The 16,380-nt window shown below is 41.3% G+C and overlaps 2 long non-coding RNA genes across 3 annotated transcripts; one reads left to right on the top strand and one right to left on the bottom strand.

Moving 5' to 3' along the window:
* The first annotated feature begins 381 nt into the window (after positions 1–381).
* On the top strand, positions 382–5,786 carry LOC115302912. Of its 2 annotated transcripts, none has more exons than XR_003913713.1 (3): positions 382–395; positions 3,183–3,326; positions 5,491–5,786. It is a non-coding gene; the product is annotated as an uncharacterized LOC115302912 (long non-coding RNA). The 2 variants fall into 2 exon arrangements; XR_003913714.1 differs by lacking the exon at positions 382–395 and adding an exon at positions 1,731–1,773.
* A 6,931-nt stretch (positions 5,787–12,717) lies between these two features.
* On the bottom strand, positions 12,718–16,080 carry LOC115302834. Its single transcript, XR_003913661.1, has 3 exons — positions 16,013–16,080; positions 14,973–15,094; positions 12,718–13,087 (listed from the first exon to the last, which is right to left on the bottom strand). It is a non-coding gene; the product is annotated as an uncharacterized LOC115302834 (long non-coding RNA).
* Between the last annotated feature and the right edge of the window lie 300 nt (positions 16,081–16,380).

Raw genomic sequence — 16,380 nt, 5'->3', positions numbered from 1 at the left:
GTTCCTCGAAGTTCCCTCATTCCTCTCTTAGGGGCTATTTCTACTGGGGAGCCTTCCCATGGTTCCTTTGATTTGCTTTGCTCTTTGTACTTTTTATTGCTTGGTTTCCCCCCACCCCCACCCCACTGGCAGCAATCACTTTAAAGAAAACATAATAAAAGTGCATGTGTCTCTATGTGTTTAGAGAAGACAAAGGCAATTATATTCCCCTACCAGGGCACGGGAATCGGTCCACGGTTGGTTGAATTGGGCTTCCCTGGTTTGATGAGATCCGCCCAGGTCATCTCACTCAGACTCCATCTGAGCTGACTTGCACAGCACCGTATGCTGCCTCAGCCGAATCTTCGCACAGTATGCAATAATCCCTTTTGACAGGATAACCACCATTACAGCAGGTAGGCCAGACTGAGGGGTGGGGGGGACAGTAATCAAATTAAGGAAGCAGTAACTAGACAATTAGGTTTACCCCACCACCAAATGCTGGCACTAATCTGTTCAGGATATCTAGAGAGCATTTGGTTGGGAATGGCTTGAGGCCGCTTTGACCATTACTGCAGTGTGAACCTGAGACCTCCTGAAGGTTCTTACTCATAAGCTGTTTAAGCCTTATTGGTGGTGTGAAGTCCTGATTTTTGCCATATTTTGAAAAATGAACGTTTCAGTCCATGCCTCTAAACCCAAAGGTAGAGGCCCTGGGACCAAGAACGCAGTTACAAATTGGATTCTCTGCTTAGACTGATGGCCTCGTGCGTTAGTTTACATTTTGGCGTCATCGGTTAATGCCTAATTATCTGACCAGAAGACCCGGTTGCATGCTCTGGAACATAAATCCAGATGATCCTTCCTATCCTCCAACCCTGCCATCTTCCTTCTGCCTCCCTTCTGTGCTGTAGCGAGCGAGCATTTCAGTAGATCGCAGAGTGTGTCTGTGATTTTACAGTTCTCTGAGAGAAATGCCTGCTCAATTAGGCAGGCCACAGGGCACTAGTAATCCCTTTACACTCTGAAACCTCACCCTTTTCCTCGATCAACATGAGGCACTTGACCTCTAGGTTCTTGAGAAAATTGCTGCTTTCCCCCCTCCCCAATGGGTGCACTTGCACAGAGCTAAGAACCCACAAGCCAAGCTGAAGTGTCTGAGTTGAAAATTCCCACTGGAAATGATGGGATGCGAGAGGTCAGAGTTCCATGAGACATCTCTTCTGGGAGTGAGTGAAGCTTCTGTTTGTAAGGGGCTGAGCCATTCTGTAGGATGCCATGGGGGTGGGAATGCTTTTTCATGGCTCTTGAAGTTTGGAAGAAAAAACTCAGGAGTGCAGTTGTGGGGTCCGATGGCTTTTTTTATAACCCGAGTCTTCAGAAACAGTCAATTAAGGTTTACCTGCTGGAGCCTTTTGCAAAACAAAACAATATCTCATTTATTAAAAATGAAGAACCCATAAACTTCTAATACACAAGTGAAAAATCAGGGAGGCCATGTAGCAATGAAGGCTTGGGGGACTACGGGGAAAAAAGCATAACACACATTTATGATTTAAACATACCACAAAGTCTGGGGTGTTGTCACGCTGCACTGCATGGCATGCACATTATCAAGTTTGCTTACTTCTAGTTTATGAGCTACAAGCTACAGTTGGGCTTGATTTGTATTCAGTTTCTTCTAGATCACAGGCTCCAGCTCTGAAAGGAGGAGTTAAGGAAGGGACTCAGGCTGGAGACAGTAAGCAGACTACTGGCCTTTGAAACGGAATAGGAAACAGAAAACGTGACCAGGTGAAGACTTCTTTTTGAACTTTCCACTTGTAAACACTGAGTGGGTCTTTTCACCCCAAACACCCCCAACCCCATGAAACACTTCCTCTCCTTATTTCTATACCATAAGTTGAGATGTAACAAGCCACTGGCTTTGCAGAACTGCTCCCGCTTGCCCATTCCACAGCTCAGTCACTGATTGACTCATCCAATCAGTACCTGCAGCCACAAGTTCTCAAACGTGTTTGTGCAGTTGAGTCCCCTGGAGAGTTTTAGAAAACACCAATGCCTTGGTCCCACCCCACAAAAATTCTGATAATCTGTAGGGAGCACAGGTTGGGCATTGGGATTCTTAAATTCCCTAAGTAAATCTGATGTGTGGCCACGTTTAAGAACCACTGAAAGTATCAGTGCTTCTTAGAGTGTGGTCCTCAGGCCAGCAGCGTCAGGGTCCCCTGGGAGCCTCTCTACCATGGCCTGAATCCATGATCTCCAGGTTATAACTGTCCCCTGACTGGTCTCCCTGCCACCAGCTTCACACATCACACAGAAGTAGGCGGATCTTTTCATAAACTTTTCTCAGATTATCAGCATAGTTCGTATTCCATTGCAAAACACTCAGATGGCTTTTAGAGAAATCCAAACAGGCCATTGTGAACTCTGGCCTCTGTCTCCACCTCTGACTTTACTTCCTCATTACTTCCTTTTCCAGAGCCACAGGAACTCATCTCATCTGTGGGCCTCTTTGCTGCCCCTTTTCTCCATCCAGACCTCTCCTTTCCCAGAAAATCGGGTGTCTGTCTTCCTCTACTCAAAGCTAAACTTGGGGCGCCTGGGTGGCTCAGTCGGTTGAGGTCATGATCTCATGGTTTGTGAGTTTGAGCCCTGCATCAGGCTCTGTGCTGACAGCTCAGAGCCTGGAGCTTACTTCTGATTCTGTGTGTCCTTCTCTCTCTGCCCCTCCTCTGCTCCTGATCTGCTTCTCTCTGACTCTCAAAAAATAAATAAATGTTAAAAAAAATTTTTAAAAAGCTAAATTTAAAGGTCTTATCCTCAGAGAGATCTTGTCCTGACCACACTCTCTGAAGCCAGTTCACTTCTCATCTTAATAAAGCTCCAGTGTCTAAGCCTAGCACTGTTCCTTTGTATGTTATCAATGCCAGAATATAAGTTCAGGAGAGCAAATACCTTCCATAAATTAAAGAGGATGGTGGCAGGAGATATGATGAATGCTCTCTCCATTTCCATGTTATTTCATTTAGTTTGATAATGGTTATAAACAATGACAATTGCCCAAACTAGTTATACAAGTCAGAAAAATCCATATAAGTGGATACATTCTCGAACCATCAACCACAACCCCAGTGGGCTGGGGGACCAGGTGGTGCAGTGGGGATGAATCCTGACAGCCCTCTGCTCTTACTTTTCAGATCTTGTCTGTATTCTGTACTTGAAGACCCTATTCAGGTTTATGATGTTTTCCCACATTTCTTGCCATCCAAAGGAATCACTTCCCACTGAATTTGCTACTCTCTCTTCAGTAGGACATCCATATGCTACAGAAGACCTACCTGGTAGGCATTCTATTATTTCACCTATTATATTATCTTTGTGACAGACTCAATATGACTTAATAGCAAATTAGCAAACAAACAAAAACAATCTGATTTAAAAATAGCCAGAGTACTTGAATAGATATTTTCCCAAAGGACATACAAATGACCAATAGGTACATGGAAGAGATCTTCAATGTAATTAATCATCAAAGAAATGCAAACCAAAACCTTGGTGAGATACCACTTTTGTGAGCCATATCTGTAAGAGTGGCTTTTGTAAAAAAGATAATAAGAGATAACAGGTGTCAGTTAAGAACTGGAGAGAAGAGAACCCTTGTGCAATGTTGGTGGGAATGCAAACTGGTGCAGCCTGTGGAAGACAGTATGGAGCTTCCTTTTAAAAATTAAGAATAAAACTACCATGTGATCTAGCAATTCCACTTGTGTGTCTGCATCCAAAGGAAATGAAATCATTATCTTGAAGAGATAGCTGTACTCCTGTGTTCACTACAGCACTATCCACAATAGCCAAGACATGAAAACAACTTGTGTCCATTGACAGATGAATGGATAAAGAAGATGTGGTGTCTATATACACAATGGTATATTATTTGGCCATAAAAAAAGAAACTCCTGACATTTGTGACTACATGAATGGACCATGGGAGCATTATGACAAGTGAAATAAGTGAAACAAAGAAAGACAAAAACTGTATATTACTTATATGTGGAATCTAAAAAAGCCAAACTCCAAGAAACAGAGTAGAATTGTTGTGAGGGGCTGGAAGTTGGGGAAAACGAGATGTTTGTCAAAGGCCACAAATTCATAGTTGTAAAATGAATAAGTTCTGGAGATATAATGTGCAGCATGGTCACTATAATCAGCAACAGTGTATTGTATACTTGAAAGATGCTTAGAGAATAGATCTTAAATGTTCTTTTTTTTTAATGTTTTATTTATTTTTGAGACAGAGAGAGACAGAGCATGAGAGGGGGAGGGGCAGAGAGAGAAGGAGACACAGAACCAGAAGCAGGCTCCAGGCTCTGAGCTAGCCGTCAGCACAGAGCCTGACGCGGGGCTCGAAACCACGAACATGAGATCTGACCTGAGCCGAAGCCGGAGGCTTAACCCACTGAGCCACCCAGGCACCCCTTAAATGTTCTTATATGCAAAAATGGTAATTATGTGAGGTGATAGATGTGTTCACTTAACCTTATTGTGGCAGCTGTTTCACAATATACACCTGTGTCGAATCATCATGTCGTCTACTTTGAACATGCACTGTAGTTATATGTCAGTTATATCTCAATAAACCTGGGCCAGGTTACTTAATGATTGAGAGTTATTTGCATGTTCAACCTACACCATGGCTCATGGCCTTTTATTTCCCCCAGTTTTTATTTTCTTTTCAAAAGATAAGCTAACTTTTCATCATGTTATCTGAGAGATTTAGTTTAACACAAAAAGTGGTTAAAATGGTTAATATTTTTCTCTCCTTCTCTACATGTATATATTTATACAAACACACACCCATATCTGTGGTTTCTCAATATGTCCTCTCTAACATCTGGACATTTAATCAATAAGATCATTTTTGATCTAAACAATTTATTCTCTTCTCATTGCTATAATAATTGTTCCTAAATAATACATACAAATATTATAAGGATTGTTCTTTACCTTTATGAGAAAGTTGTCTTGAAAATGAAGGAGAGAGAAGAAAATATTAAACACAGATTGCCTCAAGTCTATTGAAATTCACAAAAACACCAACTATTATGAAATTGTCACCTCATTAATGGAAACTGAGTTACACTACAATTCAAATTGAAGTTTAAACTAAGATCATCTCAACTGATAATATATATGTGACAAAGCAAGTATATTAAAAATGTTAATGGTATAATCTTATTGGATATACAGTTGTTCTCAGCAACATTCTTCCAAGTAGGTTGTATGCTTAAAATTTCAACATAAAAAGTTGGAGGAAAAAAAAGGAGAGGAAGAAGGAGAAGGGAAGAAAGATTTGATTGCCAATACCTTCTCTTTATTAATTTCTGAAAGGACTGTATATAGTGAAATGTGGTATTCATATTTGTGAAAAACAAACTAGAAGAGGGACTGAGCAGGACATGATTACAAATGATGCTTCCTTTAAGAATTCTTTTTTTTTTTTTTCAGGTTTCGGGTTTATGCACTTAAAATCCAAGGGGAAAAAGGACGTAGGGATGTTCAGCCTGTGTCCAGCCTGAAGCAGGACCACTTTGTAGATGCCCCAGGGACCACTACAAAAGCCTGTAACTGGAGCTCAGTGGGACCTCCCGCCTCTTTGATGAGGGCTGAAACACAAACTGTCCATGTAGAGAAGGAAGGCAATGGAGCGGAAGAAAGGACACAATTTTATGTCACTCTTCCATTGTTTTCACTTTTCCTTTTTCTAAGTCAGGTGTCAGTAGCTAGCTGATGTTTTATTTTAACTCTATTCACTAAAGTTGAAAGAAAGAAAGAAAGAAAGAAAGAAAGAAAGAAAGAAAGAAAGAAAGAACGGACGGAAGGAAGGAAGGAAGGAAGGAAGGAAAGGAAGGAAAGAAAGGGAAGAAAGGAAAAGAAAAGAAAAGAAAAGGAAGGGAAGGAAAGGAAGGGAGGGAAAAGAAAGGAAAAGAGAAAGGAAAATAGACCCTGTCTGAGTAAGGTGCCCACCTCATGCTCTACCAGCCAGTGAGCACAAATTGTTTGAATACCCAGATTTCAAGGCTCCAAACCCCTTACATATTTAACTGCATACCCCACCCTACCCCATTTCCAAGGTAACTGGTCTTTTTTGGTTCATCTCTACCTCTTTCTAAACTTGTCCTCTGTCTCATGGAGACTAAGCCCTGATGTTTCTAGGGGAACACCATTCCGATTCTAGAATGCAATTCCTGGTTTAGTTACTGTTGCCTGAATCCTTCAGAAATTGAAAATTCACTGTTTTCCGTGTCAAGGAAACTGGAGTGCTACCTATCCCTTGGACCCAGAGAACCTTATCAGAGGGCAGGAAGGGGCCAGTAATGTTGAGAGTGGAAGGCAGGATATCCTGTAGAAATTCAGATCAAGCCTCAAAATATTACCACAATCAGCGATCCAGCTCTTTCCTCTTTCCTAGGTGAGGAGCAGTGCTCCCCTCCAGGTCAGCAGCCACAGGCCAGCAGCTCCTCAGAGATGCGGCCGCGAGGTGGAAATCTGCGTGTATCTCCCCAGTGGTGAGGACTCCTGTCACCTCGCTGAGGTCTGAGGTGGTGCCAGATGTGCTTCAATAAAGGGTAGAAAATGACTTCACTTTTAACTTGGAAAAAAACTAAATTCCCAGCATATGATTATATGTTGGAGTTCTGTCCTATTATTGTCCATAAACACACACACACACACATAGTGAATGGCTAGATGTTGGATGTGGCAGACTGTAGAGGCTGGGCAAACTCTCTGCTGCATGTTTTTCCTGTGAATCTGGCTGGCCTGTGTGTGGCTGAGAGTACATGGAGGTGAATCTACAATGGATCTGGGCTTGATCTTCACCCCTCTGCCCTGACCTGGAGCACCACCCAATCATATAAGTCCAACCACCCTGTTGGAGAAACTGTGTAGAGAGGAAGCGGACTCTGCAGAGTCCAGCCTTCCAGCCGTCTTGCCAAGGCCCCAGGCATGTGAACCCAGTCACCAAATCAATACCACAGGATGACTCCAGTGATGCCACCTTATGCAGAGGTATTGGCCAACCCTTGACCTGTATACAATGGTTGTTGTCTTAATTTATTAAATTGGGGTATACTCTGTTATACAGCCATAGATTCTTGGAGCCCTGGATAAGACTCTTCTAGCTGTGCTCAGAACCCCAAATCCTCTTCAAGACCTAGGCTCTCTTTCCTATCTGACCCTCCTAAACAGACTCCTTTCCCCTGAGTGTAGACCTTTTGGAATCCCTAGAAGTATAGTCCATAGGATGCCAATCATTCATTAGAATGAGATGCAACTCATCTCCAACTAGTAATTGTACCTACAAGATAGACACTCAGAATATTGGAGCCCCATTGTCTGCCCAGCCAGGATATCCTGTTACGCTTATTTTACTAGTTGTAATAATTGCTATTTTAAAGCTTGTTCTTAAAGTTGAGGGGAGAAGTTTAGGAGATGAAGGTTAATCAGGAAAAAAGGTAAATATTTTAAAAAATGTTCTTAGAAATTGAGTGGATGGAAAGTACATGAATAATTAAGGTATTTTACTCCTTATTTTTCCTTTGTAATTATTACGTTTTCTCTTCCTCATACCGCAATTCCTAAAGCCTGTGCTGCATTTCAGGATATAAATCCAAAAGTTCTCAATTAATATTCTCCACCAGAGCTATTTTCTTCCCAATTTCTCTTTCTCTTCCCTTGCTAAAATTAGCATTCCTAGCTGGGATCCATAGTTAACTCAGTACATTGCTCTAGCTCTGAGTCAGATGCCAAGAACACCTTTTCAATCTGGTTCCCAGGGTGTTGGCATTGATATGCTTTGCTGGGGCATCAATATGATGTTCAGTGATGCATAGTTCTTTCTATTTTAAGGGCTACATTTGACTGTTTATAGAACAGCAAGAAACAGACTAATCTTCACCTGCTGACAAAATGAATGTGGGTAAGATGCTTCTAGGTTCACAGCAGTGATGCTCGTGACCAGTGATCGGCCGAGATTAGGTGTGGCTTACGAGGCAGGAGCTTACCGGATCTTAGATCCTCAAATGGCCTTTTCATTAGTTTTTGCGTGAAGAGACCTTTTCTTAGCTGGCAGAAAGAAAGAAGGATTTAGGAATTTGATGTGTCAAAGTTACCATGCTCTATTTATCAGAGGATCTTTAATTATTTTCTGATCTTCTCATATCCAGTTGCACAGTATTTGTGAAAAGCGTAAAAAAAATATAATTTGACTGAAAAAGAATTGAATCAGTTAGGACTTGTTCTTTCAAATTATAGAAAATGTAGGGTGGCTATATGATTTATTATCCAAACTAGGATACTTTAAGAATGAAAGGAGGCATTGCTAATAATTATTTCAGGACAATAGGCATCAACTTGGACAGTCCTAGACAAACAGGACACACTTTGACCCTTACAATACCCCATTTCAAGTTGCCTTAAGCAATAAAGGGGATTTTACTGGTCCAGATAACAAGAACTCCTGAGGCTGAGCAGGTTTCGAAACAGCTCAACCAGTTTCTTCCAATACCTCCACTCCACCTTCTGGATGGTACCTTTATCCTAGGACTGGTTTGGCTTGCACTCCTAGGATGAGTGTCCCATGGAGAGTCAGGCTGCTGCTTTCACAGTAAGAACAGGGAGAATACTTCTGTCCTGCCCTGCCAAACAAGAACTTTGATGTTTAGATATTTATTTATTTATTTTTGAGAGAGACAGAGACAGAGTGCAAGTGGGGAGCGGCAGAGAAAGAGGGAGACACATAATTAGAAGCAGGCTCCAGGCTCCAACGTGTCAGCACCAAGCTCAGTGTGGGGCTCAAACTCACATACCACGAGATCATGACCTGAGCTGAAGTTGGATGCTTAACCGACTAACGCGCCCCAAGGTTTAGAAACTTAAGTCATATGCCTACCATTATATAAATGACATGGCCAAGGAAATGGAATACCTTGTTTAATTTTAATCAACAAGGGCTCATTGTTGGAGCTGTGAGGGGGCGGTCAGTTTTTCACAAGTACCGGGACAATTTGGGGATGAGTGACCTTTTGGTTTTACACTAAAACCCGGGTAATATTAAGAAATGAGAGGGAGATGGACAGTGGTTAGGTGACCAGAAAGCACTTGGTCTATTGGAAACAAACCTGAAGTGACTTATTTTATGCCAAGGTAATTAAGAGGGGAATTTCCTGGGTACAAACCCAGGCGTTAGCCGTGTGAATTTGGACAAGTTGTAACTTGTATCTCATTCCCCAACTTGGAAAATGAGATATTAACTGACCTTCTATGGCTATTATGGTATTAAATGAAATAATATATACAAAATGCTTATGACATTGTCTGGCTCACAGTAAGTGTTTAATAAATATGAGCCTCTATTGCAATGGTCATTTGATTGACTCTTGAGGTGGCTACTCATGGGAATTTGTAAGAAATGTTAAGGCATCAATAATAGAGAAATTCATTTACTTGGTTGAGGGGGAAATAATGAAGGCAGAAGTACGAGCTAGAGGTTGGAGTGGTATGAGGGCTTCCCAGCAGGGAGAAGAATGACCACAAATAAGCAGATGAATAAAGTTGGGTTTCAGAAAATTTAAACCGGTTCCTGTCCAAGGTGAGTCTGTCATTCTTAAACATTACAAGCCTCTCTTAGGAACCTTTTCCCATGTTCATGGTCAAGCAATTCTCGCTTACATTCAAGGTAAACCTCTCCAGTTATCACATAAGCCCGTTTTATGTCTTCACACAGGATAAAACATGGGTAAGGGTTTAACAGACTTGGAGAGCTAGGACGGAACTTGAGAGATGCTGCAAAGGGAAAGTGACAAGGCTTAGTGACATTTATTTCTTAGTGATGGGGAGAAAAGGGCAGTGTCAGATGGAGGCCCGTGATAGTGAGCATGAAAGGCGAGGGAGACAATGGCTTCTCTGACAAACAGGGAGAGGGGAGAGGTCAGTCTGCCCGATAAGGAGCTGGATTTATAAATATAAGGTAGTTGTAGCACCAGAGCTTTGATAGTAAAATCAAAATGGTGCCAGAATGTAAAGAAGACACATTGCCTTCCTCTCTGTCGTCTCATAGCAAAGTAAGCAGTTAAAAAGAGAAGAAGGGGAAATGTTTCATACCCTGAGAACTTTTAGCATCTGTACACATTCTGGCAAGGTTTACTCATTAGAAAAATATCAAAAATGAATATTATCAAGTTCTAGTTTGGGGTGTCTGGGGAACAGGGCTGGAGATGGTTGTTGGCTTTCCTTTGCTTTCCAGGGACTTTGGTAACAAAAACGGTACTTTTTGCACCAGTTGTCAATCAAATGAGCCTTCTGCCTTGTAAATGCAGTCTGAACCGTTCCCAATAACTACACATGTGCAGTCGCTTCAGTGTTTGTTTTCCTGCATTTCCCTATGGATTTTATGGAAGACTAGTTTCCTGGATTTAAAAAGAAATTATATTTTCTTATCGCTGGTTTCAACAAAAGACAAACTGCATTTTCCAAAATTTGATTGCTTATTAATATAACTGCATTAAATGTAACTTTGCCAACAATTAAATATATTTTCATTATAAAAAGTTATCTGTGGTGTCATAAGTACTTAATTTAACTTACTATACACATGGCATCTGGTAATCATTTTGTATCAAAAATAAGAAGTAGGGGTCTGCCTCTGAAATTTGTACATTGATTTGGGAAAAGAAATATCTAGTTGTATCGCTGGTAGAAAACTGAAATCCTGAATAGGATTGTGTTCCATGAAAAGGAAAAAGAATGAAAAGATTATTTTTCTTCTGTTTTGCTCTCCCAGCATACTTGTGTCACAAATTATGGATTTTTTTACAACTATCTTATCTCTCTTATGCAACAGATTGCAAGTAACATGCTTTTTTTAAAAAGAAATAGTGGTTGTTCAAAAGGTAATTGCAAATGAGTGAGTACATCTCTTATACTTGAGGAAATAATTCAGAGTTCCCAATTTGTCCACGAGTAACATTGAAATGTTATGGGTTGTGATGCAAATTTGTGAACACAATAAACTTGCATTTTATATTTTAAAATTATCTGACCCCAATTTATTAATATATGTAATAATTTAATTCTTGCTTAACCGCTTGACCTACCACTGTCCACTACTCTCAATTATTTAACAACTTAAACTGACACTTAATAAGTATGTAAATGGAAAGCCCCCTAACGTAATACAGGTATCTTCCTAAGTGCCAATTATATGCCTCAACATTCCCTTCAATTTAAATGTGTTAGTAAGAATCTAATTACACTGGCTTATAGCTGGTGGAATTACGGAAGAAGAAGATTTCTCTCCTACATACTTATTAGATCTCAATAAGTATTCCTTTGCAATCTGTTGCTATTCAATTACCAAGTAATAACTGTCTTAATGAATCTAATTGAAATGCTTATTTCAGAATCCTATCAAAAAAAAAAAAAGAAAAGAAGAGTCATAGCTTAGAGGATTCCACTGGAAGGGACCTTGACTTGTTTATCCAGAAAGAAGTAACATCACTGGGCAGAGGTTCACATTTGTGACTGTTTTTGCAGAATTTCAAGGACATTCACATCTCTTTCATCCTATCATAAAACTGAAGACTCTCCACAAACCTTTGCTACTCAAACCCATGCCTACAAGAACATTCACACAATCACTGGACCTGCATTACCCCTCACCGTGAGAAACTTTGGATTAGCTTTCCTCAGTGAAGACAGAATAGTAATAAAAATTAAAATATCAATAGCTAATGTATAGAATGTACTTCCTGGTGCCAACTCTACCTGAACATTTCATACATAGAAACTCATTTAATCTTCACAAACTCCCTACGAGTGATATACACTATTATCATACCCATTTAACAGATGAAGAAACAGGATAGTTTGTTTTTGGAGGAGTGCAAAGTTGCACAGCATGTAGGCTCATAAATGGCAGAGATCACAGGGCATCCCCAGGTCAGCTGGCTAAAGTTAGACTTGAACCATGTTATTAGATCTTGGTTGATACAATCTTGTTACTTAGGAAATTGAGAATTTGAACTCACACAGCATAGATGGGACATCAAAAATAGCTGCAAAACAAAAACAACAAAACTGTGATTTTTTTTTAAGTTTTGAGAGAGAGAGAGAAAGAGAGAGCTAGCCAGAGAGAGGAGGGGTCAGAGAGAGAGGGAGACACTGAATCTGAAGCAGGCTGGAGCTGTCAGCACAGAGCCCTAAGTGGGTCTCTAATTGACTGAGCAGTGAGAGCATGAACTGAGGCTTAATTGACTGAGCCACCCAGGTGCCCCGAAAACTCTTTGAGTTAGATGTCCTATGTAGCACTTCCTGCCCACTCCCTCAGCCTTTTTGTAACATTTGTTTGGAACAGCAGCTGTTAAAGCTGTTCATCTCAAGACATTGACGATTTGTTTGAAAGAATGTATATGAGGACAGCCCAAAACATACCACTGTTTATTTTTTTATTTTTATTTATTTAAAAAAATTTCTAAGTCTTCATTTTATTTTGAGAGAGAGAAAGACAGAGACAGAGATTGAGGAGGGGTGGGGCAGAGACACAGGGAGATACAGAATCTGAAGCAGGCTCCAGGCTCTGAGCTGTCAGCACAGAACCCGACGTGGGGCTCAAACCACAAACCATGAGATCATGACCTGAGCTGAAGCCAGCCACTTAAATCCAGGCGCCCCTGTTTATTTTCTTAAAGAAATGTAAATTTTATTGGCCAAAAGTCAGATTGATTCAGGAACTGTGGGTCCCTGACAATTCACAATTTTTATGCAGATTTTGTACGGCTGCCTCATGTATGCAGAGCCACCTTTGGAGAACCGGCTGAGCCTCAGAGCCGCTAACACAGATGTGCTAGGCCAAGAGACTCACTGAAAGTCAAGTTGGCCTCAGCTGGGTGTGTGCCCTTTCGCAGATTGTGTCCTCACAGCATGGAGATGGGCAGATGCCACAGTTCACCTTCGGGCCATAGGCTGCATGGACTTTCTTCTCCAAAAGTAATGCTGTGTGGTCAGGCCACAGGACAGTGATGGCAGGGATTTCTGCATAGTGTGTCTGTGGAATTTACAAGGATTTTAGATTCAAAAAGACCTAGCTGACAAGAAATACTTTGCATAAACTATCTAGGTTTGCTTATGACTTGCATGGATGTGGTCTTTCTGTCTAGCCTTTGGTTGATGTCAGCAGGGACCGGAGCCCTTGCGTCCAATTATGACTAGCCTGCAAGGGAGTCCCTCGGGTTTGTCCCTGTCCCACGCTGTCATCTGTACAGTATGCTCATTCTAAACTGCGGTGCTTTTCTGCAGACGATCATGCTGCTCTGTGCCAGTGCCAGGGTCTTTAAGGCTCCTTTTGAATTCCCTGAGGAATAGTTTTTAAGGAGCAAAGGTCCTGATATCTATCCAGTTAACACAGTATCAAAACAGACTTCTTCTAATAGAGTAATAATTTCTATGGAAAGAAAAGCACATGATACGAGTAAGTTATTTATTCTCTTCAGGAAGCCCTAAGTTCCTAAGTAGCCAACTGAACTGTGCCATTTATGTGCCAAGCACTGTACTAGGTCCCCTGGCTCAAGGACTTACAGCTTGGAGAACTACAGACTTTAGTTTTGGGGACACTGCCAGAGATGTCCTTGCAATGATGTCCGTGGGGAATTTGCAACAGGGAGCAGGGAACACAGTGTTGCCTGGCGGACTGGAGAGACCCAGGCCCTTAGACCTTGACTTAGCCTGTCCTAAAGGCTCCTGTTCTCATCAGGAGAAAGAATTCAAGGACAGACACAACACAGAGGATAAGCAGTACGAGCAGGGAAGTTTGTTATAACAAAAGGACTCTCACAATGTGGGAGCAGGCAAGCTCTGGAGAGAGCTACATGCTGGGGTTTGGTTTCTGACTTTTATTGATAGCTGTTAACAAGGGGCTAAGATATTCATTACTCGAGGCAGAGATTTCTTGGAAGCAAGGTTTCCTGGTTTTTCTTCCTTATTTGGTCAGGGGTTCCCGGCCTCCTTGGTCAGCCATCTTGGGCCTGTGTGGTTTGATCTGGCTTCTGGTGGCTTTGTTTTGGAATGCTGGCAGGACAGGCCTCGGACTTTCCCGATAGCTGGCCGTGACTTCCTCCCTGCTAGCCTCCAGGCGTCCTGTTAGAACCTAACTAACTGCCTCTAACAGCAGGATGGAGAAATGAGAGTTTAACTTATTCTGTTCCTTCATAGACAAAAAGAGCGTGAGAAAAAGATTTATGTAGACATCCAGCAGACAGGGTCAGTTCTTCTTATTTTTATTTTTTATGTTTTTAATATAATTTATTGTCAAATTGGTTTCCATACAACACCCAGTGCTCATCGCAATAAATGTCCTCCTCAATGCCCATTACTCATTTTCCCCTCTCCCCCACCTCCCATCAACCCTCAGTTTGTTCTCAGTCTTTAAGAGTCCCTTATGGTTTGCCTTCATCTCTCTGTAACTTTTTCCCCCTTCCCCTCCCCCATGGTTTTCTGTTAAGTTTCTCAATATCCACATATGAGTGAAAACATCAGACAGGGCCAGTCCTCTCCAGATAGATTGGTTATGAAACAAAAGTAAAGACTTGTCAAGAATTTTTTAAGTCCAAAATTGATTTGAGCAGGGGGAGATAACTACTTATATGTATGGAAGGGTCACATGGATTTGAAATATTTTCATTTGAAATTTTAAAATATTTCAAATGTGAAATTGTGTAGGTGTATACTGTAGCTAAATTTAGTAGAGCATATGGAAGTTTTTTTCCCACAGGGAATAGACTGTGTAGTATTTACGGAATATATACTATACACTCTATTCTCAATTGATTTTTTCAAGATAGTGGATTGTTCAGTTTCGAATGTCTACAAAGTTTATTTGAATTATTAAAATATTAAATTAATTAATTAATTAATTAAACTGTGATTATTCTTACATGTGGTTGCTTGAAGGTGCAATGTCAACAACCTTCGGAGTCTCTGCACCACCCGACCTCCTGTTCCCCAGCCCCGCCTCTCTTTCAACTTCTGCTTTTTCTTGGTTGGCGCTTTAATTCTTCTGTTAAAATATCAAAATCAACTTGAGATTCCTGATTTTGGGCCCAAAGGGTGGATGCAGATAGAGTTTCTTGATCTAAGCTCGGATAGAGTTTCTTGACCCGAACTCTGGGTTTGAAGATCTTGAGGCAGATAGGAGGAAATAATCCCAGGCAGCTCTTAGTGTGAGGAGGTTTGCAGGACTGAAGACAAGAGTGTCTCTCATTCACATTCATACAGTTACTGAGATCAAGTATGTTCCAGAGGGTAAAGCCCTGAATGAAATGAGGTCCTGCCTCTGCAGAGCACACATTCTGATTGGATAAGACAAGTAAATATACACCAACAAACTACAGAGTATCTGATGGTGTTATAAAAGGGATAAAATAAAGGTGGAACTCAGGAGGAAGGGGATACTTCAGGTAAGTAAGGACTTACCTGTAAGGCAAGCACTCCTGTTAGAAGGCAACAGGAATTGAGACCTTACAAGCCATGTAACTTTAGATAAATTACTTAACCGTACCGAATCCCTGGATGGTAAAATTAGGTTAAAATTATCCAGCTTTTAGTTTATTCTAGGGACAAAGGAGAGAAAAATATATATAAAGTAGTCCCCCAAATAGTAGCTGTTATTACTGTCATTGACAAAATACAGTTAGGGCCTCAGTTAGGGCCTGAGGAAGAAACTCACAGCACACTCATATTAGGATAATCTGAGTAGACTCTCACAGAGGAAAAATTTACAAACTGTGGATGGGGTGTGGGGAAACGAGAAGAGAAGTCCAGTGTCTGGGGTCTAGTAAGAGCAGACTCTAGACCCACAGGAGAGAACAGAGTGTGGTCAGTCACTCAGAGACAGAGAGGGCTGTGTGGAGCAGGCAGCCAGACTGAGCTAAAACCTTCAGTTTCACAGCCCTGAGATGTTTGAGGGTCTACTTACATGCAGGATTAGGTTAGGAATTGTTGGGGAGAATTCCAAAGGTGTGCTAGCTATTGCCACTGTTAGGGTCACACCTCAAGAAAGGGAAATGACATGTATCTGAGATCTGATTGTGATGTAGACAATAATAAGGGCCATCAAAGAAGTTCACAGGGAGACCAAGGAGTCTCAGGGTCTAGACTGCTTCCAGCCAACACATGAGAGGAATTACCAGAGAAGAGGTGTCTGTGTTTGCCCTGGACAGGGTTCACACGTGTAGCAGTGAAGGGTGGTGGGAAAACCCTGCACATGCAGACAATGGGAAGTTTGGTTTGACAGGAGCCCCTGGCACAAGAAGGGGAGTTAGGTTTATCATTTCTGTGAATCTG

Source organism: Suricata suricatta, chromosome 9 (genome assembly GCF_006229205.1).
Source record: "Suricata suricatta isolate VVHF042 chromosome 9, meerkat_22Aug2017_6uvM2_HiC, whole genome shotgun sequence".
In the NCBI taxonomy this organism is placed as follows: domain Eukaryota; kingdom Metazoa; phylum Chordata; class Mammalia; order Carnivora; family Herpestidae; genus Suricata; species Suricata suricatta.
The sequence above is the reverse complement of the archived record's forward strand: the minus strand, read 5'-3'. Positions and strand labels throughout refer to the sequence as shown.